A 26,195-nucleotide genomic window follows, 5' to 3' on the forward strand; every position below is an offset into this window, starting at 1 on the left:
AAAGACATATTTGGTGAAATCTTACTATCTTACATTGATTTTTGTTTCAGAAAAATGATTAATGATATTTAAAGAAACAGAGACTTAAAAAAATTAAATTAAATTAGCTATTTGAACCATAATGATTTGTTTTCTTGGATATCTCATATTGATGAATAAACCAATTATTATTCCAAATAAATCAAAGCATTACAATTTCATTACAATTTATATCTGTAAGGCAAACACCATGACGAGTTCTGCAGGAGACTTGATATGAGAATAAAAAGATCAGACAATATCAACAGCCATCTTTTTGCAAGAGCTATTAAAATTATATTATTAATGGATTCATTTACTGTTGATCATTTTATCTTGCAGTGTTTTGAACAAAATACCATAAAAAAAATTTGAAGTCTGCAGAATAATGGGTCTTGGAGAAATGACTGATTTGGATAAGCCAAAGATCCAGAAAAAGAGTGCACAGTTGTTGGGGAAAAAAAAAAAAAATTGTTTCATTCTTTGATCATTTGTCCAAACTTTTAATATGAAGTGCATTTGAGATGTTCTCAAGTCTAGCATTTGAAATCACTAGGTATTTTTAAACCAAGATTTTCTCCTTCCTTGTAAGGGTGATTGCAGACTAATTTGCAAACAAAACCCAGGAATATCAGACTAGGCAAACCCAAAAGGCAGCACTAGCTGAAGCAGACATTCATTTTTCTAAAGGAAATAAAGGGTATTGGGACCAATGGGTCTGAAACAAATTTTCAGAAGATCCAAACGGAAGAAATTTCTCCTTGGTGAACTAAGACTGAGAAAGCTTTCTAAGTGTTGGCAGCACCATAGAAAAACCCAATGTCAAGAAGGTAGAATGATGAGAGGATGATCAAAGAACAGTTTATCTAAATTAAAGGTAAGATGAAAAGTACTGATAAAAAGTTAGAGCTATGGAACACTTTAACGTAAAATAAGAGAAAGACTTGCAAAGGAACACCATGATCTTATTTACTATTTTGGCTGTATTTGGTTATTCTAGACAGGGCTAGGAGAAGCCTATAAAAAAGCAAAAAAACTTTTCAGCTAAGGCAAACTACATCTATATACTGTGAACGTGATATTCCATCCAAAATAGCAACTTTAATTCATTTTGTCCACATCACTCTATTAAAAAAAAATCAAAAATTATCAAATTTGTGTAGGCAACATTACAGCTGCACTGCATGTAAATTATATTGCCCAACTCCCTCATTAAAACCCATACTGGTAAAAGAGATGGACAAAAAGTGTTTTCTGCAACCTACAACAACACATCCAAACTGAAATTCCATAGGTAAAACACAGAATCCTGCCTACAAACCTGGGCACAGTAAGAGTACAATTTGGTGCTTTACCTTAATTGTTTTGGTACCAAACCAGATCATTAGCTGCAATTTCATTAATTTCTGAATTGCATTTTGTTAATACATTTCTAAAGCCATCTCTACTTCCCAACAGTCACTGACGCATTGCTTTGCCATTCCCATGACATTAAAATACAATCCTTTGAGTTCTCAGCAAACATTTTTATTTGCAGTGCTGAAAGTGGTAGGTAGAGGGAAATTGATAGCAAAAAAAAAAAGTTCCACTTGTAAGACTTTGAAGAAAACAAAAAATAAAAAGCCAATGTAAAATGTGACAAAACAAGTACAAAAGAAAAGAAGGGAGAAAAAGAATAAAAATACAAACATCTGGAAAATGTGGAAAATTGTCTAATTGAAAAGGGTAGAACTCTTCAAATTCCAACTTTTTTTTTTAATTTACAAACTAGCAAAGGCATTTTGAACATATTTATAACAGATTTTTCAGATTTTCTCCAACAATTCAGAACACCAGCCTCTCTGTTGTCAAGTGTCTGGAAAACATTTCTGTGAAAAAAAGACTATGTATATTTGCTTACCTGGTCAGTTAAACAAAATTCACTGGCCTGAGCTGAATTGTGAAAGAAACCTGCAAAGAGGAAAAACAAGTTTAATTATAATTTATTTATCTCTCTCATATTTTTGATGGAAAAAAATTAGTAATGAGTGGTTACTCTTATATAGAAATTGCAAGCAGCAAAATCATTCAAATCATGCTATTCAAAGAAAGGTTTAAGACTCTCTGTTTTATGGGTGGTATCAACCTTTGTGTATTTTCATTCAAATCCAAATGTGTAACTATCATTATAAAGGATACTCAGATGTTCAACTGGTGAAATAAAAAAGCATCTATTTCTCATTAAATGTTCTTCAGGGCACTGAAATATACAGAGTAAATTTGCTTTCTATAGCATTTCAAACAAACACAATGCCAAAAGAACATTATTAAGACTGTAATGTGATGAATATTAATGTCAGAAAATGCCAAGTGTTAGCCTTCCTGAGCAACTTTTATTTCTTCAATGAGTACAGAATATGCTACAGCTGTTAATTACTTAGTCACACAGTATTTCCATGGGAACTCCTCTTCAGCCCATGCACAAACAGACATTCAAGAAGTTCAAGTACTGATATTTTGTGTAAATTTCATTGATTAACGTGTGGTCTGGAGAGACATTAAACAAGTAGTATTCAAATCTTCATAGAAAATAGGTGATAATTTTGCTATGGCCCATATAATCTAATCATGAATGCTTTGACTGTGTTGCAAACACTGCACAACTCAAGTTCAGCAAATTCCTTTGCAGGAATAACATTGTCCCAGATGAGTTCCTCAGTGCCAAGAGATCAAGCTGAAAAGTGAATACTTAATTTGAGTCACATGGACTCATTTTTTTCAGACAAGTCAGCATTACACCAGACTTTATATATTCAAGGCCCTGCTCAAAGGTTTCAGTTGCAAACAAACACCAAGAACATTGCAAATAATTCTCTTGATAAGTAAATTTCTAATCAGTGTGCTTGGATTGGATAAAATCTTCAGAGATTCTGTTAGGAAGAATGCTATCTGCCAACCTCTATCACCAGCTCCAGTGCTGGAAGATGTAGATGATCCTCCTCAAGGTCAGGGAATAACTGACAGCGCATTCCATCCTTTCTGCAAACTGGTATGGCAGAAAGGTTTTTTGGGAGCATTTCAGTAGACACTTATTGACCCCAAAGAAACAAACACAGCTTTAATCCTGGACTCTGGAAACTGAGCTTATAACTGGAAGTGTCCAAAACAATGTCAACAAAAGACTCTTGGAAAAAATATTATGATGACACAGAAAGAGAGTTCTATCACCTCTCTACCAGTCATCAGAGACAGCAGTTTCTGGCATGTGGAACATCATTCCATGTTCTTGTATTGGCCAACGCGCCTTACGTTTTTCACTAAAAGCAAAACCACCGACCATGATGCTGAGAATTTTGGGATGGACCAATAAACAGGAACAAGAAAAGGTACAGACAAAGTGCAAACCCTGTCAAATCAGACCACTATGCAGCAAACCCTAGAGAGTGTCCTGCTTAAATAAAGGTATCTCTTGTTACATTAGCAACCTTCTGATGTAGTCGGGCTAGTTTATCATAATTTAAAAACTGTGATTTGGGTCAAAAAACTTTGAACTGAAAGGGTCATGTCCTCACTATTTCCTTAGCCACCTGTCTGTTTGTGACTTTTGGGAACATCTATCTCATTTCAGAAAGATTTATCACGAGTCCTAACCCCAGCCCTGTTACTGAGTTTGCACCACTGGACTGTGAATGTAACTGTAGATAAAACAGTTTCTCTGCTCAGAGCTAATAGCAGGGAAGCAGTTTAACATCAAGAGAGTTTGAGCAAATGCAAAAACAGTGAAAAGATGACTGATGACCAGATAAATGATAAATTAAACTGGAGACTGTGGTTTTGTAAGATTTGCTGTATGTAATCCTTTACTCTGAGGTCCTACATGGGAGTGGAATGAGTTTTACTATGAAAAAAACAACCAAAAACCACCTAATCTAAAACCAACAGAAAACATAACCAGAATCTGTATAGTTTGAGAAGGCCATTTTTGCCTGAGAAAGACTATCACTGTGTGCACTAAAAGACAACGGCCTTTGCCAATAACTGTTCGTCTCCCTTTTTTCCTGACAGTGTTTTTATGTCACAAGCTATGTCCCACCAACCTCAATCACTCATGGTTAGACTCCAGAACCAAGCATGGATGCTCCTGATGATTACATTTGTTTGGCATTAGAGAGCAATCTTTCCCCGTTAGACTTCTGGATACTTTTGCTGTCCCTTTCAGTAACAACGTGACATACACGAAAACTCGCAAGAGTTAATGCATTGATGAGCTACAGGATGCAATTTGCTGTTTTGGCCAGGCCACAGAATTGTGATGGCCACCCATCCCTGCTGATGCTGGCATTGCTGCCAGCACTCCTGAACCAGCCAAAAGCTGGACTCTGCTCTGGGAAAAAAAAGCAGCAGCTCCACTTCCTTCATTAGTTGTGTCAGAGCAAAAGATACTGCTCACTCCTCCTCAGTCAGCTTATCTCTGCATTGCTTAGAGAAAATAATTTGGATTCTTTACCTTCTAGTGAATCACAAACTGTTATCCTCGCTTTCTCTGGAGGAACAGGCATCATAAAGAGTCTTATGAAAGACTGATTTTTTTATTTGTGATGAAATCCAAGGAAGAAATGAAGCACGTTTCCCTTCTAGTTTGCAGACACGGTCACCAAATTCTTATTTTAAAACTGAGCATATATGATATAAAAAGCATCAAGTTACTGGGACAATTATCATGCAATTCTAAAGATACAATTTTCACAATCCCTTTAGAGGACAATAGTGTTTTTATTCTCTTTTTATCCCTCAAACATTTAATAATAATCCTATTTTATGCATTTTAATCTTAAGTCATAACGAGATTTGGAAAGGTATTGATTTCAATGGGAGTTAAGGGCTAAATATTGTTATATGGAGCCTTCATCCTATTAAATCTCTACATTTATTGTCTGCACACAAATCATTATAAAGCAGGCATTACTCAAGAAAGAGCTCAAAAGCAAGAGAAAAGCCCAATTAACAAGGAATTCAATGCAATTATGGAAGTTCGGAAGTTGCCTGGGGTGGTGTTTGCCTGCAAATCATTGGGGAAAGATGAAAAGGGAAGAGTTTGTTTCATCCCCGCTTCCAAAGTATTATTTTCACTTCAGGTCTACATTGTTGATATTTAAACCCAAAGTATCAGGATTTCTACAAAGTCACGGGTTAGGAACAAAGATGCCATTAACTGGGTTTCTGGGGGATCTTTATTTTGCAACACTCATCAGTGCTGGGGTTACTCTTATCAGTAGCTGGAGTTCTTGTCTATAGCTCTTGGATGTTTGTACATAATTAAACTGGCTTTTCTGACCCTAGTCCTGTAGACATTAAAGTCAGCTCAGCACAAACAATCCTGGAATGCACATTATAATGCCTGAACTTCTTTCATCCCATTCCACACCAATTTATGTGAAGAAAGGAAAAGAAATAAGAATGGAGGGCCAACAGAAATGCACACTAGAAAATTCAAGTAAGGAATTTTGAAGTATTAAAATCAACCTTACTTTATTATTATGGACTCAAGTCTTCCTATAAAAAATGGCTTTGCAAATCCTCCATCTAACCATGGATAAGAGAAACCTATCAGTTTACATGCCTGCTTTAAACAGTTGTGGAAACAGGAAGCATCCCAGTTGAATACCTTTGTGGTAGCATCAAGGCATTTCAGGATGGCAAGGATTTCATTGCAGCGTTTTTATGGCCATTTTTTTGTCTAATACTGCACTGGGGTTCATGCATCTTCTTATACCACCAGCATATTTGGCTGGTTACAAACACAAGAACAAATATGTCCACTGAATTTTGAGAGCTGCAAATTCCTGCCTTTCAGCATGCAACTGTTTTAACCCGTGTCAGCTACCCACAGCTTTCCAGCTTGGAATCGGGTTCCTGTTCTCAAGGTGGATTCAGATACACCGTGGTGCATCACACTTGGGGGCATGATGTTTATTTCCCCAGTTTTTATCTGTAGCACTACCCTAGAATACAACCAATTGAACCTAACAAGTGTTAACAGGGTGCCCCCAGTGCTCCTAGGACCCTGGCAGCTCTACTCAGCATGCAGTGACACAAGGCAGAGATGCTGGTTTCTCTACCTCAGTTCTGCTTGGAGGGATAGCAGCCCTACACTGCCAAGAGTGAAGGGAAGAGGCAGGTTGGAGATGGACCTCAGACTGGCTAAAGCTCCCATGAAATGGAAACGTGGCTCAATAGACTGAGGGATGCTCAGGCTTTACAGCTGAGGCGGGCTGGAGCTGAACGCTGCCAAGGGTGAGGGGTGACTCCAGCTGGTGCTGCAGACAGAACCCTCACTGTGGCAGCTCTTGAGGGCCTGGGAGAGACCAGCAACACCTCAACACCAAAACCCCGCCTAAATGGGTTCATCCTGCTCAGCAGGCAGAGCTCTGGTAAACATATTTTCGCTGGTTGCAATAGAGGTAATGCAACCAGCATGCAAGACAGCATCCAAGAAGGACACACACCCACTCTCCCAACTGAATGACAGCATGTTTGTCAAACAAGACTAGGTCTGACCCCACAGAGGAGCTACCAAAAATGAAAGTTATAGTACATGGCACAGAACTCAACAGTATAAAACAGCCTAAAAAAGTGATATTTCAAATAAAACTATTTGATTAAAAAAAACCCCAAAAACAAAAAACTTACATTTTTCAGGAGGAAAAGATTAATAATACTAGAGATGGTAATAAGTGCATGCCCATATAGCAAACAAAATCCTCTAAATTTCATAAAAAATGCTGACAATTGTTGATTTGTCATGAATTGAAATGTTCAAAAAATACCCCTTTTTGTAATGCATGTTTCTAGCTGAACATGGTCAATCTGAAAAGACTGAGAAGTCATATTTAATTCAAAAAAACCATTAAGAAGTCACCTTCCAATACCTCAGATACCAGTAAACCTGGACTGGATAATTTTGTAGGGAAAAAAGGTATTTGTGGTATTTTTTGTATTTCAGGTAAATACTGAGGCACGAGAAGAACCAAACTCTCTTTCTGCCTTTCTCATGCATTTGTGTGAAAAAAACCACAAACTTTTTAGAGGGATTTTAATTGTATGAATTTTCAAGTTTAAAAAAATATTTTGTGAATGGCTGTGTCTCAAAAGCATAATAAAGAAAAATGAACCAAACACTTCATTAAATGAATTTGAGTTCTTCAAGTTTTTGCAAATTATTACTGATTTGGGGGTAGAAACTTAACTCTTTTTTCCCCAGTGAGATCTATTCTACTTTCAAGATCAGTTCATAAATTTAGGGGTAAAACTAGACTCAAGCATTGGCTCTGCTAGTTGCAGTCAGATTCCTACAATACCCAAACAATGACCAGTTTATCAACACAAAGCTTATATAATTGTTTTCATTTTGTTAGTAGTAGTTTCACTCACTGCTAAAAAAAGATAGGACAGTGTCTTCTAAGTCTTTTTTACTCCTAAAATATTTAAACCAGCATTGATTTCAATATATTTGCTAGGGGTTGGATTGCGCTGTAAAGCCACTATAGCAGAAAAAGAGAGAAGTAAAACCTCTACCACGTTTGGAGGAGGATTGGAAGACACATCCACACCTCCCACGGAGTCACCATCCCCTGCAGCTCACTTTCCATTGCAGCTACTTTGTGGGGCACCTGGAGCAGACCTACAGCCAGGCAACCACCCTGGAAATCACCCTCTTCATTTCCCTTCAGTAGGCAAACAGCAAATTTCTGCTTTCCTGTTGTTCTCTGCAGCTTCTCCAGGGTCCAAAGCGTCTCCCCATGGAGAGGAAACCCCTCATCCAAATGCCAAAATGTCCTACATACCTGTTCCAGACTGGTGAATACAAAATACTACACAGGAATAGTAGCTCACAAACTGATCTGAAATACCTCACTATAGGTGCAGAGCAACTCCATTAAACCATACACCAGAAAAAACAAAATACATCCCACTCAGCAGTGGCTTATTACATTATCATTTCTTTTTGATTAAGAAAAAAAAAAGCAGACCATTAAGAACTATATTAGTTATTTATCTAGTAGAGTAACTTGGTTAAGATTTTTGGCATAATTTCAGTTGAGTTTTGTAATTTGTCTTGTAACATTTTTTAATATACCACATGAATGGAAAGCTGAATTTCAAAGAACAGAAAAGCCACAAGTTACATAACAAAGGCTGCAAAGTGGAATGTTTTTTAATTCATAATAGGTATAATTAACTCAATAGAAAATAATCATATTATGTTTCACTGCATCTTTAAAATGTTCCAGATGTTTTATGCTTTCAATACTTCATTTGTATTTACTTAAGTCCTTCTTAAACAAGGTTTGTACAGGAACAGTACATAAACCTGACAGTTAAACGCCAAATTGCTCATTTTTTCACTAGTGTGACTAAACAGGAGAAATTTATATTCTGTTTGCTGCTCACCCCCTCAAACAAACCAAACAAAAACCTCAGATAGCAAATCTATCCAAATATAGTGTTATACAGGAGGTGAGATGGGATGACACGTCACTCTGTACTTTTGGCTTTTCCTATGAAACTGAATGGTTTTAGCAAAGCAAAGAAAATAAAAGCACAAAGCAAGGAAAAAAAACCTCTAATCCCTGAGATTCTCCAAGATAGTACTTGAATATTTCATCTTCCAAATCCAGTCAGAAACCCTCTATACTTACACTTTATCCTAAAGATTATTCTCTACCCTAAAATTTTGATACCTGTTCCTAGAAAAATTCCAGCTCATCTTTCCCGGCACAGATTCAGTATTCCTGCTGCTTTCCCTTTTGTTGACTGCCTCATCTCTCAGTATTTTTCCACACAAGTCACATCCCCCACCCATAACTATTTTTGCATGAGGAACCTGTTGCTTCCATGGCCAAATACTTACTTATGATGCCCTTTGCACTGTCCTGACTAAGGAACAAGCCGTGGTTCTGTCGCCCATGGACAGCCTGGCTCCCTCTCACAGCCAGCCTGAGGTCTCCTCCCAGGGCCTGGTGCAGGCAACTGGAGCTGGTGGAATTTACAGCACCCCCGTGACCTCTGCCTTTAACCTTGAGAAAGCTCTGTTATCTCTAGAGCACCCTTCTTCCCTCTGCTAAAACAGATTCCCTGCAGAGGTTTTTCAGCTGGAGAGAAGTACTTCAATAATTATTCTTCCTCTGACTATTCTAACACAGTAATCTTCTCACACAAAATGTTTTTCTTTGCTGCAAACTATAAATCTTCTGTTTTCTGATCCTTCTGTGATGTCCTCCTCTGCACAGCTTAATCCACAACACTAGTGTTTCACCAGTCAAATACAATAAATTGACATAAGCATTCCAGTAGCTGCTACTGTTACTCTCTCCCTCTTCTCCAACATATTCTTCCTCTCCTTTTCCAACTCCTCAGTTATGTGTTGAGCTATATAATTTGCCAGAAGAAACATCCTTCTGTTGTTATATCCTGTTTCCTGATTTTCTTCCATTTTTTGTTCCTGTATATCTGACTTCCAAAAAGAAGCATCAATTCTAGAAATATTCCCTCTTATAAAGTACTTGCTTGTGTTGCTCCTCCACTTCCTCCTCTCTCAATGGAGAATTTCATAAGAGCTTTCTCTCATTCCCCAGCATCTCTTTGGACCAAGCAATTCAATTATTTTCTACTTAGATCATGTCCAGCCACATCTTGCAGAACTGCCTTCCACCAAGATGTGTCTCTTGGTCGTTACACGAGAGCTGAGCAGTGCATCACTGACCCTTCCATCCTCTAAGGTGCATTGGCCCTCTGTCATCCAAGCTATTAAGGAAGTCCCTGGTGCATGGATATAGCGTATACACATTCCAGCCTAAACTGTGCTTTGAGGTACTTAGACAAGCTTCATTACTGAATAATCCAAGCACTTAACAAGCTTTAGGTATTTATCCCCACAACAGCCCTGTAAGAGATCCCTATTTTTACCTGATGGGGAACTGAGGCATAGGAAAACTACTTATGCTACTTAACATCGGGATATCGGTGATAACTCAGGAATCACAACTAAGTCTCTGATAAACCAGACTAGAATGCCAATCTAAAGACCATTCCTCCCACTTCCTGAGTGATAAGGGTTCAGCAAATCTTATGTATGTGGATTTTCCCCTGCTGCCCTTGGAATGTTCTGTGCATAGATGAGCTATCTTGGCTGGCTTGAACACAAAAAATGGAGTGTCTTTTCCTCCCCCTATACGCCTTCAGCCAGAAACTAGTTAGCCAGTAGCATTTTGCTGTGTGCAACATTTTTTAGTCTTTGATACAAAAATTGATGTTCCTATAGCTATTCACACATGCAGTTAAAGAAAATCAAAAACAAAAAAAAAGAATAAAGAAGAGAAGAAAGAAACATGTTATGTGTGGTTTCTGTCCAGAATTCCAAAGCAACTGTGAAATCTGTGCTATTTTCAGTACCATTTTATTTCTTCTTAATTCCTCGAAAAATTACGTCCCATCACACCGTACTGCTCCACACCCTTTTTCCAAGCTTTCATCAAATATGGAGCAAAAAATAAAAATTCTAAACATTGCTCTATTTGGGACAATGATAGCCACTTTCTTTACTGAAGACTGGGATTTTCTCCCTGAACCTGAGTCTGCTTAAATGAGATAGCTCCACTATATCATGAAGAAATACTGCCTACGCAGAGATAGCAGCCAGAGGTGGCCACTATGACTTTGCCAGTACAACTCCTTAGATACAGAGTTATTACAAATTATTATCTCTATCAGACAGGTAAGTCTGCTGAAGTGAGGGGAAGAGACAGGAGAATGAAGAGGAAAAGGTGATGAAGGCAAACACTGCTTGTAAATCATGTGCCTAATGCAGACAAAATCATAAATAAAAATGATTTCCAGTGAACCAGTAAAACTTCAGGAGCTAAAATGTTTTTGTTCCTCATCAAACAAAATTTCTGTTTCCTAGGACTGAAACTGTAAAACCTCTATACCCAAGTTTATATGAATTTCAAAACAAACCAAATATTCTTTCTAATTAGCAGCAACTTTGTTAAACAGGATATCTGCTTTGCTGATACTACTTACTGAGTAAGTAGTATCCCATGTACTGAGCTAGTCAACCTTAGTCCATTGTTTATTCTCCAAGTTTCTCAAGGTAAGAAGAAGATAATACCTGATGATGGTGAGTCCCTTTAAACAACTTAGACTGCATCTATATTTGTTGTTTGGTCCTGTTACCATAACAAAGCACAGGTGAAACATCTCTTATTTAGCTCACTTTATCATTTAAAACCTACTAAGCAATATCAAGAATGTTTAAAATAGCAGCTTAAAATTTTAACACAGGAATAGGCAGACATGGCCAGTTGTGCTCCAGGGAAGAAATAACTAAATGTGTTGCTAACTCATTTAATATGATCATGAAACTGTTTTTGTATAAAGGTATAAATATTACTGCAATGATCTGGAGGAAATTTTGAGATCAATTAACTTCTAGAAATACTATAGCAGCAAATATTCTTTATGAGAATCTATAGGACCACCACTGCTGCACTTCTGGGGACACATTATACTTTTGCAATGTACAGACAAGTCAGTTCTACCAATATACGATATCCCTTGTTTCCATGTACACATTAGAGCCACAATGTCCATTTATGTATAATAGATCCATCTGAAATTACCCTAACTCGTGGATGTGTGCCACGCTGCAACTTTTAAGCTGGGCCACACTGAATCTAAAGGGAAAAAAACACAACCAATGAACCAAACATATAAAACAAGGCTCTGCATGCCGTGAAGTCTGGCACAATCTTAAACCATGACAAAGCCATGGATGAGCGTATGGCATTCTCAAGTACCGACACACAAAAATATATCTAGCTTGATATATCTTACAGATGGAAGTATTTTGCCACAACAAGGAGATCTTGGCAGGGAAGCACAGAAAACAATACAAGCTGAAGCTTTTAGAACTGGATATTCAAAAACTGGCCTCCATGTTTGAAGATGGTCTGGAAATAAAGCTTTTAATTTCCTCTGTAGCTATTGCCAAGAACACAAAAACCTTGAAAGGAGAGATGAGTGAAGTGGGTTGTGGAAGGTAAGGATTTGCAGCAGCAGGATGCTCTGGTGTGACCCCATGGCAGAGGAGAAGACACTGAAGTTGGGTCTCTATGCAAAAATCTCAGACTATTGAAAGTAAAGCTAACTACTAATTTCCCCTCAATATATTTGTAGAGGCTAAATGCTCTAGGATACTCAGCCTTGCAGCACTCGCAAAGCCCTTGTAGAAGTACAGTTGCATCTTTGTGACTCACCATTAGCTTTCCATGATTCCTATTTATCTACTAAACCATCTTAACATAGCCAAGGAAAATAAAAGATGGTGTGACTCAAAACTAGCACCAAGAAAAAGCTGGACCTCAGTCAGCAGAAGACTCTCCTTGGTTCCAGCATGACCCAAACATTGCTGCAACAAAGAACTGTCTTCTTCATCTTCATCCCTTTTTCACTGGGGTTGGAGGCTGCAGGGTCAAAGCCAGGGACAAGGGATTGCCAGGGCAGTGTGGTCCCAATCACTCTCCAGCCCCTTCCTGCAGCTCCCAGTGAGGTCCATGTGGGATAGTGGTTGCTCACTCTCTCTTCCAGTAGGAGGATTTACTCCTAACACATTCCCTGTCCTCCTGGAAGAGAGGAGCCAGAAGGCATGGTGAATCACCACTGCCTACCTGCATGCCCTCCAGATGCACCACTTCGCCTCATCCTCCACACAGGAGAACTGGTAAAATCCCACATAATGCCTGAGAGATTTCCACTTTGCAGTCTCTTACTGAAAGCAGAATTTACCATCTAGAAGAAAGAGCAACTGTGCACAGAATGCTTTGTGGTTTGGTGGGCAAGGCTCCTGGCAAACACAGGAACCAGGCCTCCAGCCTTCTGTGGTCTTCCTTGCAGCACTCCTCGACATACTGACTAAAAGCTGCTGGTAGCCTGTACGATATCACAAGATAAACTCCAAAAATATAGTAGGATTTAAAAGCAGAGAAGAAAACATATGCATATCTCTGCACATGCAAGCCAGTACACAAACAAGTGGGGAAAACAAACCTCATAAGAGCTTCCAAAGTTTTGCTTCATTTTTATCTATTGGTAAAAGAAAACCACTGCACTATCATTAAGAGGAAGGGCTTTGGTTTGTGTTCCCCAAAACGTTCAGTAGTCCTTTGATTAAATAGGATTGGGAATCACTACTATAAAGCAATCATCACTGTAGCAGCAGAGAACCTCCTGAGTAAATTAGATCTGCACAGTACAGCACCAACTCAATTGAAAGGAGCTATTTGCTCTTCAACCCATTCTTTAATGTGCTTTTTTTCTTCTTTTAAAAATGTTGAGAGACTGAAAGAAAGTTTTATAATCATCATTCTGCTGCTGGTAGTGGAAATACTTTGTCAAGAAAAGCTCTGGAAGATGTGTTGGGAGCTAGTTTTTCTTATAAGATACTCATTTACGGAGGATAGTATTTTAGAAAGCCAGTTTGTCATATCACAGCATTTTTCTTTTCATTTCCCTGACCATTTTATGTTCAAATAAACTGGTTCAAATGATCTCATCAGCTCCTGGTTTGTGGTTTTTTTGTTTTGTTTTGTTTTTTTTTTTTTTTTTTTTGAGATCTTTATTTTATATCTTTATCTTCTTATTCAGTTTCCCAGCTCCTGAAATAGTAACCATTACTGTTATCATAAGCAAGCTAGCCACCCTGTTATCATGCATAAGCAATCTAGTCCCACTTTCCTTGTGACATGTTCCAGGTTAAGGAAGAAAGCTAAAGGTTATAATGAAGTCATGAAACAATGGATTTTGTGTCTTGGTTTTATCCTATTCAAGAGCTCTTCCCAACAGCCATTAGCCATACCTTCAGCTTCCAGCCTGCAAGTCCTTCCAAGGAAACCCTGCCCACAAGGCAGATGAGCCAAGCCACAATGAGCAGGGTGGTGCACATCACATACTGAGATTTGCAGGTAACAAAGGGAAAGCTGCTACATTTTTGCAACACCATGAAAGCCTACCTTCAAATCTGCCCAGAGCTCATCAGAGATGGCTGAAATTCCAATACTTTCTCCAGTGAATTGCTCAATACCTTTTTCCTCAATCTGCAGTAGATGAGAGCTTTTTAAAAAATGAGCAAGCATGACTCATTTTTATGACCAATGCACTATTCGCAAAATGCTTTCCAACCAGATTGCAGTTCAAATAAGACATGTGTATTGTTGCAAAACAAAATATGCTGGCTGAACAGAATGTATTCATCTATATTAGTTTTTCTTTCTAAATCCAGCACACTGGGAGCTAAATTAATCTGCTGAGTGCTAAATTCATCTACTGAGAGCTACTGTAGATTCAGGGAAATGTTTTGAGTGCTGTAGCAAACAAGTCTCCCTCACTCAGGAACCCTCTGTGGGCTGTTGGTGTTTTAACCATTTTGTCTGCTTCCAAGCAAGGGAGCAGCTGATAGACGAGGGAAATGCTCATTGATTTGCAGTGGCAGCACCACAGCCAATCAGCCCTAGAACGAGGCACAAGCACGAATCTCTCCAACTATGCATATTTATATGCAGCTGTCGTACCTCCAAGTCTCCAGTGAATACCAAGTGCTTGTGTGGCCACCAAGACACACAATGCTATCCTGCAGCCTGCTCTCGCTTCGCTGTGGTAGGGGAAGATGGAATATACAGGAACACATTTCATTATCCCTGGCTTGGCTACCCCAGCAAATTACATGCCTAATACAAGTACACTGTAGTTGCATAAATTCTTAATCCAGAGGCATTTTCAAAGGGCTAAAGGAAACAAACCTCTTGCAAGAATGTATTTTCAGTAGGGGAGGCTGAGCTACAAAAATGGAGTAACAGAGACAAGTGTCTTGTCAACAGTGTCAAAAAGCCCCATGGTATTGAGGGAAGGATAAGGGAAAGCGCCTTCCCTGGTGCTACAGTGGTGATGCATGGGCAGCACCCAGAGATGTGTCTGTGAATGGGACTCCTCAGCTCAGAGGTGGGGCTCAGGGATTAGGAGGAGTGACATGGGGTTTTCCTTTTGGTTTAGCATACTCTAAGACTTGAGAACATACCCAAAAAGAGGGAGGTCTGTGGATCTGAAAGAGAGAAGGCCAAGTGGAAATGCAGGTAGAGAAACAGCTCTGTGAAAATGAAAACCCAGCAATCTGGCACTTATAGGAAGGCTGGTGAAGTAAATGTACCAAGGATTCAGAGAGGACTGGATAATTATTTAATGGTCAAGCCATTACTTGCCTACTGAAGTAGAATGGTATTTAAAGCTGTTTTTTACAGTCTATGGGCACACAAAGCTTTTGCAGACTTGTATCAAAATCAAGAGCTGGAACGCAAACTGTGCAACATCCAAAAGTAATTGAAACAAAACCCACAGCCTCCGTGTTCAGGTGAGTAGGGCTGCCTGTGCTCAGGTTCCCCACAACTGGGCTCATTGGCAAATCATTGAGGAAAGTCTATCCTGGGATGAGTCCTCTTGGGTTCCTAAATTACACAGAAAACTCCCTTCCCCTCCTTTCTTGCTACTCAACAAAGTCACACTTGCAAACACTAAATGTTGAAATATAAAATCATTACAAACCAAAGTCATAAATAAAAATTATATATATAGAGAGAGACATATATATACAGATACAGATATATATAAACCATCTCACTGTTTTGCTGGGAATACTTACATTTGCTACTCCCTTGCAAGCAAGCCATACTAAGACATAAAAGGGGAAAAAGAGAACAGGATAGAGTATTTTCACATCTGGTATTTACAATTGAAAAAGACTACAATCAGGGTTTATTTATGGTGTCAATCACATATAAACTTAACTCCTACTATGAAATTATTCTCATATTTTCAGTTCCAAAGAACAATAGGAAAAGGCTTCCACTAAATGTCAAAAGAGAAATTTTCTACATAGTGTATATAGGCTGAAAAAAACTGCTAATCTGAGAAAGATTGTTACAGAAATCTACAACATTGTTAAGATCAAACTCCAAGTGGTATTGTATCAAAATGATGAAAATCTTGTACGGATCAGGAAATGAAGCAAATGGACCTATTTTATCTTCCAGTTTATTACTGAAAATGGGTTTTACAATTTGCTGTGCATAGTTAAAGTGCTACCCAGACAAATTACAGCTGCTCTTTTAACCTGAACATAAGATGGCACAGTTCCAGCCAATCTGAAGTATGGTTTCTAGGCAGGATGTCAAATCTCAGCCCCCTGGGTTCCAGAATGATGGATTGAACCTTGAAAGTTGCAACAGAGCAGCATATGTGATTTCTGTACTGTATTTTGATCACTCATGAATATATTAAAACATGTCCATGCATGTTATTCAAAGCTTCGGTTTATTGCTTTAAACTTAATTCCAAAAAAAAAAAAATTGAAAAGACAAAAAAGAAAATAGGTAAACAAACACATACTAAATATGCAATGCTAATTTAAAGGCAAAAGAGCCATTTATAAATTTGGGATTTTTTCTTTGTTTACTGAAAAGGAGATTAAGATAATGATGCAGTGAAGGGCACCATTTTAGAAGCCGTGTCTCACACAGCTATTGGCATACAGTGCCAATGAATTAAAAAAGAAAAGAAAAGAAAAAGAAAGAAAGAAAAAAAAAGAATCAATTTTTGCATTATCAATAACAATTAATCTTTTTAAAAACAGTTTTTGGCATGCAAATACACTATCCAAGTGTTAGATATCAGACACACTACTCCACCTGCTCATTCCGATGCTCCAAATGTGTCATAACTCCATTTCTTAATTTATTTTCCTCTCTTCTGTGTCCCTTTTACCTTCATTAACAGTTTCCCTAAAAAATTATAATTAATCCAAGGGAAGATATACCCCAAAGTGCCCCTTAGAAAGCTGGGGGATGTGTGACATACCAATGTCACACATGGAAGCTGTTGGGGAGTTTACCCTGACTGTGTGCTTGAGGAGAAGCTCCTTGGGCAGGAAAGTCTCCTGCTCTGTGCTGAGGGCACCTAACACAGTGAGGGGCTCTGAGCTCAGGCTCTGAATGCCATCCCAGTACAAGAAATAAACCTGTTACCAACATTGTCATATCACACTTGGACCCCACTGAAATCTTTAGCTCTCCACATAAACACACACCAAAGTTGTCTGAATCAGGGACAGAGCACAGCTCCTAAAAGACTAAGGCAGCTTCAAGGTGAAAACAGGCTTTTAATAGAAGAAAAAAAAAAAAAGTGGAAAGTCAGCCTACAACAATTTTATGAATGATCTGTGCAACTCAGCATTTTAAAAGATCCTAATTTACATGCTTTTCAGCAGGTTAATGTCTGCCTCCAGGACATGGTTTTAAACACGGTATTAATATTGTGACTTCTCTGGTTTTTCAACCTCTATGATTTTACTCTCCAGAATCCTCTTGTTTATGATGACAATTAAAAGCACTTCGATTTTTAATTTAGTAAGAGCTACCAAGTTCTGTTTTAAGGTTGGCTTTGAATACTACCCTTAATACATATTATCTATATATTTTATATTGTGTAAGTGCAAATAATATAATTTCAGAATCTGGTTGATTTGTGTTTCTGTAAAGATTATTAGCTTAAAATCTCCTACATTTTTAAAAGTTATTACATTAGCCAAGACTGTATTACAGATTCACACAGAAAACTGAGGCAGGAAGGCACCTCTGGAGATTGCCTGGGCCAACACAGCTCAGAGCAGGGTCAACCACAGCAGGTTGCTCAGGGCTGTGTCCATTGGATTTAAAATACCTCCGAGGATGGAGACTCCACAGTGTCTCTGAGCATCCTGCTTTAGTGCTGACCACTCCCAGGTAAAAAGCTGTGATTTTTTCATATTGCCTTTAAATAGAATTGCTTATCAACTTTTCATTGAATACCACTGAGAAGAGCCTGGCTCCATCTTCTGTACTGTATCACATTAGTTTTGTACACATATCACGCACATAATGTGCTGTATTTAAACATGAGAAACTAAAATGACTAAAGTTCATTAGCTTGTAAACATGCCTTCCCATCTTTCTAGTTAATTTTTAGCATGCAGTTGAGGGCATGACACCAAGAACAACAAAATAAGGAAACAAATCAAGATGTTCTAACTTAAAGATGGCAGAAATTCTTATTATCTTAGTCTCCTGATCTTTGCTCATAAGTATGCACGGAGAAACCAGAAATGACTGGGTGCGATTCAGTTTAGATCCTCGGGGTTTAAAAATACCAGATTTTTTTGGTAAGTTTCAAAGGAGAGCACTGAGATTATTATAAAACCTAAGGCATTCCAGGTGTGAAAAGCAAGCCCTTTAGGTTTTCATTTGTTCTTTAGGCAACACTGTGGACTACAAAATAGGTTTCAAAATTTTACTGTATTTAAAGTTTCAAACATCTTTGTTCCAACTGAACATTCCATAAGAAGGGCTATGAAGAAACATCTCTTAAACTGGAAGTATAATTACACTGAAGTTAAAAGGAAGCTCCAGTCAATTTCAAAATTAATTCAATAGATGTTTTTAATAAAGGTGTGGGAAATTAGGAATGTGATTGTCAGACACTACTTGGAATTTGCAGTCTTTTGAAAGTTTGTACTTTTGAAACTTGATTGGTTCTATTTGCAAAAAAGTGGCTACCAGACAAGTGGCTACATCACTGAACAGTTCAGTTTTTTTATTAATGTCCTAAATCTATGTATGTTGCCAGGATATGCAGCCCATAAATAAATGGGGTTAGGTAAAGCTAATTCATTAGCTATAACATTTGACATGAGGATCACCATGGTTAATTGATTATGTTCTATATCAAAGATAATTTTGAATTAAATTTGTCTAATGTACGCTGCTGCTGCTCTTGGCCAAATAAATCACCATGAAAGAATGACCTCCACAGTTCCCCAACAATAGTATGAATTTGTTTTTTATTTTTAATTGAATCATTTGGTATTTTAACTGGCCAGCTTTCCAGGCCTAGGATCCTACACATTATCATCCTTATGCTTAATTTGGTGCCAATTGCTGAAACTGTCTTACTTATTTCATTCTTTGAAGTCCTACAAAACTGGTATACCAAAGTCTTATTTACTAAAAGTTAAAGCAGAGAGGACATAGCATCAACAACTCCTTCAAACTGTTTTTCCACCATTTCTGAAAAACAAAAGTAATCCAACCCAACAGAAGACTACATACCTTTCTGCCTGTCCCATCCTGTCAAACTGTGGCACATCATCAGATAGTCTGCTGGGAAAGGCACAAGTGGCAGGGGTTGGATCCTGCTATGATACAGACACAGGGACTACAAACATTTCAACCAAGGCAAGCCAAAGAGGCAGTTTACCTCTGCTTGCCACAGACTCTGACTCATCACACCCCAGCACTGAAATTTTGACTCTACTGAAATCAATGGCAAAACCCTTGTTGAGCAAGGCCAAAAACTTGCCCAAGTTTATTACTGATTTTATGGCAGTGACAAAATCTGATATCCTATTACCAAACTCTTAAGGCACCAGCTGCCTTCCTGTTTAGGATCACGCCTTACCATCATGTTTTCCCAATTATTAAATAGATATTTATAGCCATAAAAAGGGAACCAAAGAAGAAATAAAAAGGAAAGCAAAAACAAAATAAAGGACTACTGCTAACAGTTAGCATATATTCTCTAAGTACAACAAATGAATTTTCCAGTGTAAAGGCACCAGTTTATTACCAAAAGGCTTCTTTTCTTGGGATGGAAACTAAGTTCTCTTTTGTCTTTTTTCTTTTATATTTTATTTTTTGTTACTATTCATTATCGTTAAATTTCCTGTAATTAAAACTGCTGAATTAGAAACACATGACTGCTTATGAAGCCAATGCCTCACAACATACTGAAGTCCCAGAACCATGTTTGGCATGAAAAAACAGATCAGCTTTAATTATTGCTATAGGATTTATAAAAATTTAGTACAGCTACAAGCTCTATCTACTGCCCTACCTGTACCTGTAACAACTTGAAAGTCATCACACACATCATGACATTATAACATAAAAATTCAACTCCCAAAAATGTGTGCTGATTTGACTTCCAAGAATCCATATAATATGTTCTGGATATCCATTATTTTAAACTATCTCAAAACCACTGATTTTTATGGGAAAAAAAATCGAGCAAATACTGCTGAAGCAATATATATAAATATATATATACACACCTCAGCGGCTCAGTAACTTTCCTGCCACTCCCAAATTTTTATATCATTTGCTTGATTACTTAGCAATTGCAAATTGCATTTTGTAATGTGTTATTTACCCATACCTGTACCTCTTAGGTTTTACATTCTACCTGCAGGCCTAAAGAAGAATTACTTATTTTTTTAGATCAGAGTAACAAAACAGTAGAAATTCTGTACAAACAATAGAGCAGCTTCTTTCAAAGAAACAGAGAATCACTGTTCCTAGAGAGAGGTGCTGCCTAAAGATACTGTAAATGTGCTCCCAGGTTCTCATGAGGCCAACTTGCTCTGAAATGCCATTCTGGAGCTACACCAGGGCAATTCCAACCATGTGTGGTTTTCACCTCCAGTCCCACCTCTGATATGTAGCAGAACTCTTCATGTATTATGTGACTGGCATTCAGAAAAAATGCATTACAGAAGGTTTTGCAGGATGCCATTTGTGTATTCATAACAAGCAGAAAAAAAGTGGGAATGAACTTTAAGTGGGAAGAGCAAAGGACAATCCTTTGAGTACAAATCTCTCATTCAACTCTTATTTTATATACTTGGGCTATTTTTTGAAACACACAAAAATGGCAGCTTTTGCATCCTTCATATGATGAGCATTGTATGTGTAAACGCACAACCCAACTTCTATATTTAGCTTCATCCTTCAGATGGAATATTGACATTTTCTTAGATTTTCAATAGAAGTTATAATGATGTAGGAGTTGGTCGCCAGGAGCACAACTGGCTAAAATTTATATTGAGATACATAAATGAGAATCTTGCAAAGTACAAACTTTCAGCAAATATTATGGGGCAATATGTTCTCTGGGACACAGAACTTGTTCTTCCCGGATTAAAATACAGAAGGTTATTGTTTGGAGTCATGCAGGACTGTCCCTAAATAAAAAACAATGCAGATTTCAAAGCATAAGAAGAGTATGCACTACTTCAACTCCTGGAGAAGAGAGTCAGGTGGGAATTTTGAAACTTACTTCAGGCCAGTCATGAGAATCCGCCTCTAATTTTCCTCAAGCTTAATAACACAAGCTACAAGAGCTCAAAACGAATGGCAGTGATTTTCCTATAGCTCGGCTTCTGGTACCTAATCTACTCATTTAAGAAGGCACATTTCCATGCCCATCAATGGACAGAGAGGGCTTTTCCAAAGGGAAACTCCAATTGTCTCATTTTCTGAAATGTCTTAACGCCAGACTACAGAATATGCCCCGAACTCCCCAAGAATGGGTGCCTGAGAATCAAAACATAAGATAAAAGATTTCAGTGAACAATTATTATTTTTTTCTTCTTTGCCTCCACTGAGGAGGCAGTAAATAAACTGTTTATCCTAGAAACCATAGGAAATTTTTCAAATCTACAACTGAACTAGAGTAAGGAATTAATTCAAACTGTTAGAAAATACTGTGCTGCATGAGTAAAGACTGACCCAGACGAGATAAAGCACTGTAAGAAAAACACACAAGGATCTAATTTAATTACCTGCATAAACATAAACTTCAAATAACTTAATTGAACAGAAAAGCCTTATGACAGGATGCCACTTCTTTATTTAAAAGAAACCAAAACTATGCCTCATGACCACTGTTAGCAAAAGCAATCATCAAAGGTCAGTAAACAAAGAGAGAAGTGCCCAGTGTATGTGTGATACAAAGGTTAGCCCGTGTTTCCAACACGGAAAAAGAGGCAGGAACATCAATGGGAATGAGCAATAGGAAGGGATTGAGCAGAACAGACCAAGATGGAAGCAGGACAAAAATGAGATACCCCAAAAGTGGCATTACAGGGAGCATTGGACAATTTCAATATCCAGGAAAACAACTTCCCAACTGGATTTCAAAATGAAGATGTGGCAAACCCAAGTTTGATGCGACTACAGATTTCTAGAGTGACAGGCTTTTATTTATTTAATGCTGAATTTTAAATGAACTGTCCTTTTGTAGATAGAACTCTAAAGAAAAACAAAAGAACAGTAACTAAACCAGTAAGTTACAGAGGAAAACAAACAGAAAAAAGTTCTCATAAAAAGACCCATAGGAATTATACACAGAAATCTATTTCAAAACTGAATTCTTATTTTAAGACTGAGGTCTTTTGCTTGCCTGCTGCTAAGAAGGTGGTGAAAATCACTTTGATATCACTTTTGTGTTCTCAGAGGTAAAGCCTGAAGTGTTTGACCATCAGCAGACCCAAATAAATGAAAATCATCTGTATACCAAGACCGCTATTCCTTCCTAACCTCTTCTCAAGCAGCGCATTGGAAATAAATCCCTTCCATTTTATTCTGTTGTATTTTCCACCAGGCTATGGTGCACACAGTCTTATCTAGGCCATTTTTCTAACTATTGTGACATCACATTAAACTGCTGAGAAGTGAACAGTTGTTACACAATCAACAGAACAAAAAAAACAGAGTGTTTTCTTGTTTTAACTGCGACTTGGGGTATGTATAGCTAGCAAGAAGAAAAACAGAAATGAATGTTCATGACTAGAAAATAAACAGAAAGCTGCTGAATGAGTACTGTAATTCTAGGATAATGGGTCTCATGCCTCCTCTTCTGTTTTGTAAATATTTTTTTAAGTATTTCCTTTATTTCCCATTGAAAGCTGTTTTCCTGTTCTCAGTTGTCTCTCATTAACCATATTGTGTATAAGGTGGAAAGTGACTTTGGTCTGGCTGGAAGATTTTCTGTAAGATGACACATGATCCACTCCAGGACATTTAAAAATTTGTATCTCTGAAAGAAATATTGACATTTAACTTGAGATTTGGAGGGCAGGGGGAAGCATATTTCAGGTTCTTAGTACCAAAACACTTGGTTTATATTGTTTTGCAGAAATGCCACCTCAGAGATGAAGTAAAGCAGCAATTTCACTTCTAATTTCATCCACCAGTTATTCTGGTCTGAGAGCTGTACATCATCAGTCTCCCATGCCACCATAATCACTTCCTGGGCTGTGTCATAGATTCCTCACCCCTTACTGGCTCATTACTCAGGAACACACTCTAACAAAGTATTCCAGTTTAAAACACATTTTTCAACCGACACTTCTCGGACGGAACGTTGCACTGGTTTGTAACAGGCAAAATGTCAGGGACCACAGAGATTTGATTTGGGAGTGCTCTGAAAACTTTGAAATCTTACCCAGGATTATCCACCTCCTTGTGGTGTCCCTTCCTGCTCTCTGTTTCATAACTTTGGTCACAACAGGCCCCTATTTGTTTCCTTCTCTGCTCCTCGATTTCTACAATCTCATCACAAGCCTGACATCTATTGTAGAGACCCTTGTGTCCTTCAATTCCCAAAGTAAGCTCAGATTTCTAAATTCTGATTCCTTGGATATTGATCCTCTGGGAGATTTTTTTGGCAATAACAATTCTTCTCAGCATTTTCTTGATTTTTAAAACAATATAAAAAATAATAGCTTGCTACCAAAAAAAAAAAAAAAAAAAAATCAGTTGTTTTGTGCTCAGAAGACGAATTATGCTTTGAATGAAATACAAGCCCAGCACAGAAGGGCAGCAGAAAGACCAGATACTGCCTCATTCCTACATTTGCTGTATCACAATCTTGACCTTGTTTGTCATCTTTAAGGTGTTCAAATAGAAGTTTTCAGCACCTTGGCAAATCAACCACACCAGAAAAAATCAGGGTGCAGGCAACATCAAATGTGTTGTCTAACACCTGAAAAAAAAAAACATCTGTGCTGAACTCAGCGGTGAAAAGCTGGAACAACTTGGGAGGACTATAGCTGATTAGCAATCAAACAGTTTATGAAAGGAAATAGTTCATTTTTTTTCCTTTTCTTTTTTAAATCCAAGGAAACTGAAAAATTTCTAGCTGAGAAGATAAAAAGAAAAATGAGTCTTCAAAGACCACACCACACAAGTGGTGCTTAAAAGTGGTGCTTAAGTGGTGCTTACACTGCTTAAAAAATAAGCAGATACTGACTAGAAAAGCTCTTTTCTAAGATTCCTCTTGACCTTCTGTGATACTACTGCACAGTTTCAAAAAGATGAATTTTAACAGATTTACCTCCAACTATGAACCAGGATCTGGTCATCAGCTGGTCATGTTTTAATGTTATCTAGATATGTCTTTAACTGCAAAGAGTTCAATTTGCCTTTGAAAACTCTAGTTTTCAGTGCACACAGAGATTTTAGTGCACACCTTCTACTCAGTAACCTCACAGTTCCTAGTGATCTGTAGGTAATACGAAACCTGCTTCTACCTAAACTTGCTTTCTAGAATCCTTATCTTGCCCAATTCTTGCTATATTTTAAGACCACATGGCCTTCACTCCATCATAAATTATATTGTTTTACTTTAGTACCTCCTTTCCTGTGTTTCACAGAGTTGGGTTTTCTTCTTCCTCCTTTTTTTTTTTTCTCACTTGTATTCAAAACACCGCAAATTGGAATTTTCTTCATTTTCTTCAAGAAAACAAACATCTCCAACACACCCTCTGCTCCCTCACTCCATCTATTTTTGTTGGTGTTTTCTATTTGCTCTACCAGACTTGGTTTGGATGCCTCGGTGTATTTTGTCTCCATCCTATGTTTGCTTTCCAGTTTGAGAACTTCCTGGCAGACAGGGTCTGTAAATTTGCTTTATAGAGCACTGAGGCAAACAGTCAGCACTTAGTGAGGAAGACACCTGGCAGCTCAGGAGGAACAGGTGGTTTTTATCATGTAATGGGACATATTCTGCCCTACAAACTCCCCAGTCCACATCAAAAGAGAAAATCTGAACATTACTTTGAACACTTTTGACAAGAAATTACCTATATAACTTGGATGACATTTGATTAATTTCTCAGTGTCCAATATCCATCATATTTTAAAGGAAGATACAGTATCCTGGTGCAGCTCTAGCTTACACAGTATGACTTTACAGCTCACCATTTTTATCAAGGGTTTGTCATTTGTGTGTTCTCAAAGCTTAATTATAGTATGTTACCAAATGCATTGGAAAAATACAGACTCCATGTACACATGGTTTATGTACAAAGGGATTTGTTTAGCATTAGACACACATTCTTAGCATTGTACATGTCTGTTTCACTTAGTGGTAAGAAAAGGCTAAAGTAAAAGCCAAACAAAATTACCACAATGTTCAAATTCCAATTTATCTTCAACTATTCTGTAAGTAAAGGATCTTCCCATGGGCACTTTCTTACCATTTAGGAAGCTGCCATGCTGAAGCCAAAATATTTATAATTGGTTAAGGGTTTGGGGTTTTGGGTTGTTTGGGGTTTTTTTGTTTGTTTTGTTTTTTTTCCCTCATCTACCCAGAATTTGCTAGATAAGAACTTCTCACTATTTACACTTTTCTGAAGCAAGACTTTCACACTGAATTTTCAGTGGCACATTGCAGATGCCCATGGGATGGAGATAAAAATAAGGCAGAGAGAATTTGCTCCCAGACTAAGAGCTCCAAGAAGGTTGTTCCTTGTTATTTCAGAAAGCAATGGAAGTATTCAGGCACTACACCAGGAAATACAGTTGGAAATAGGAGCAATGATAAAGGCTGAAAAGACTTCTTTTAGCAATGCTAAAGTAGTTCTTGCCATACAAATCAGTTTGCCTAACACGAGACGTTAATTATAACGAAAGAAGTTAAATTTTCCCGACCAACTCTTTATAAACTTAACAACAAGAAGTACTGTGCATAAATTCCCCCTGAAAAGTTAGAAAACTGTATGTGTTGGGGTGGGCAGTAATAGGAGCATGTGGAAAATGGTGGAGGGAATGGGAGGATAGGCTGAAGAGAACACGTGGGATCACACTCTGTGTGTCCACAAGGCACCACCAGTTATTCTCGTCCTTCCTAACACATTTTGCTAGTGACTCCACTTGATTCAAACATTCCTTGTAAATCAGACCTCCTTGTAAATCAGGATCTCTGATTATTGTCACTGT

The sequence above is a fragment of the Aphelocoma coerulescens genome, chromosome 1, assembly GCF_041296385.1.
Source record: "Aphelocoma coerulescens isolate FSJ_1873_10779 chromosome 1, UR_Acoe_1.0, whole genome shotgun sequence".
Lineage (NCBI taxonomy): Eukaryota > Metazoa > Chordata > Aves > Passeriformes > Corvidae > Aphelocoma > Aphelocoma coerulescens.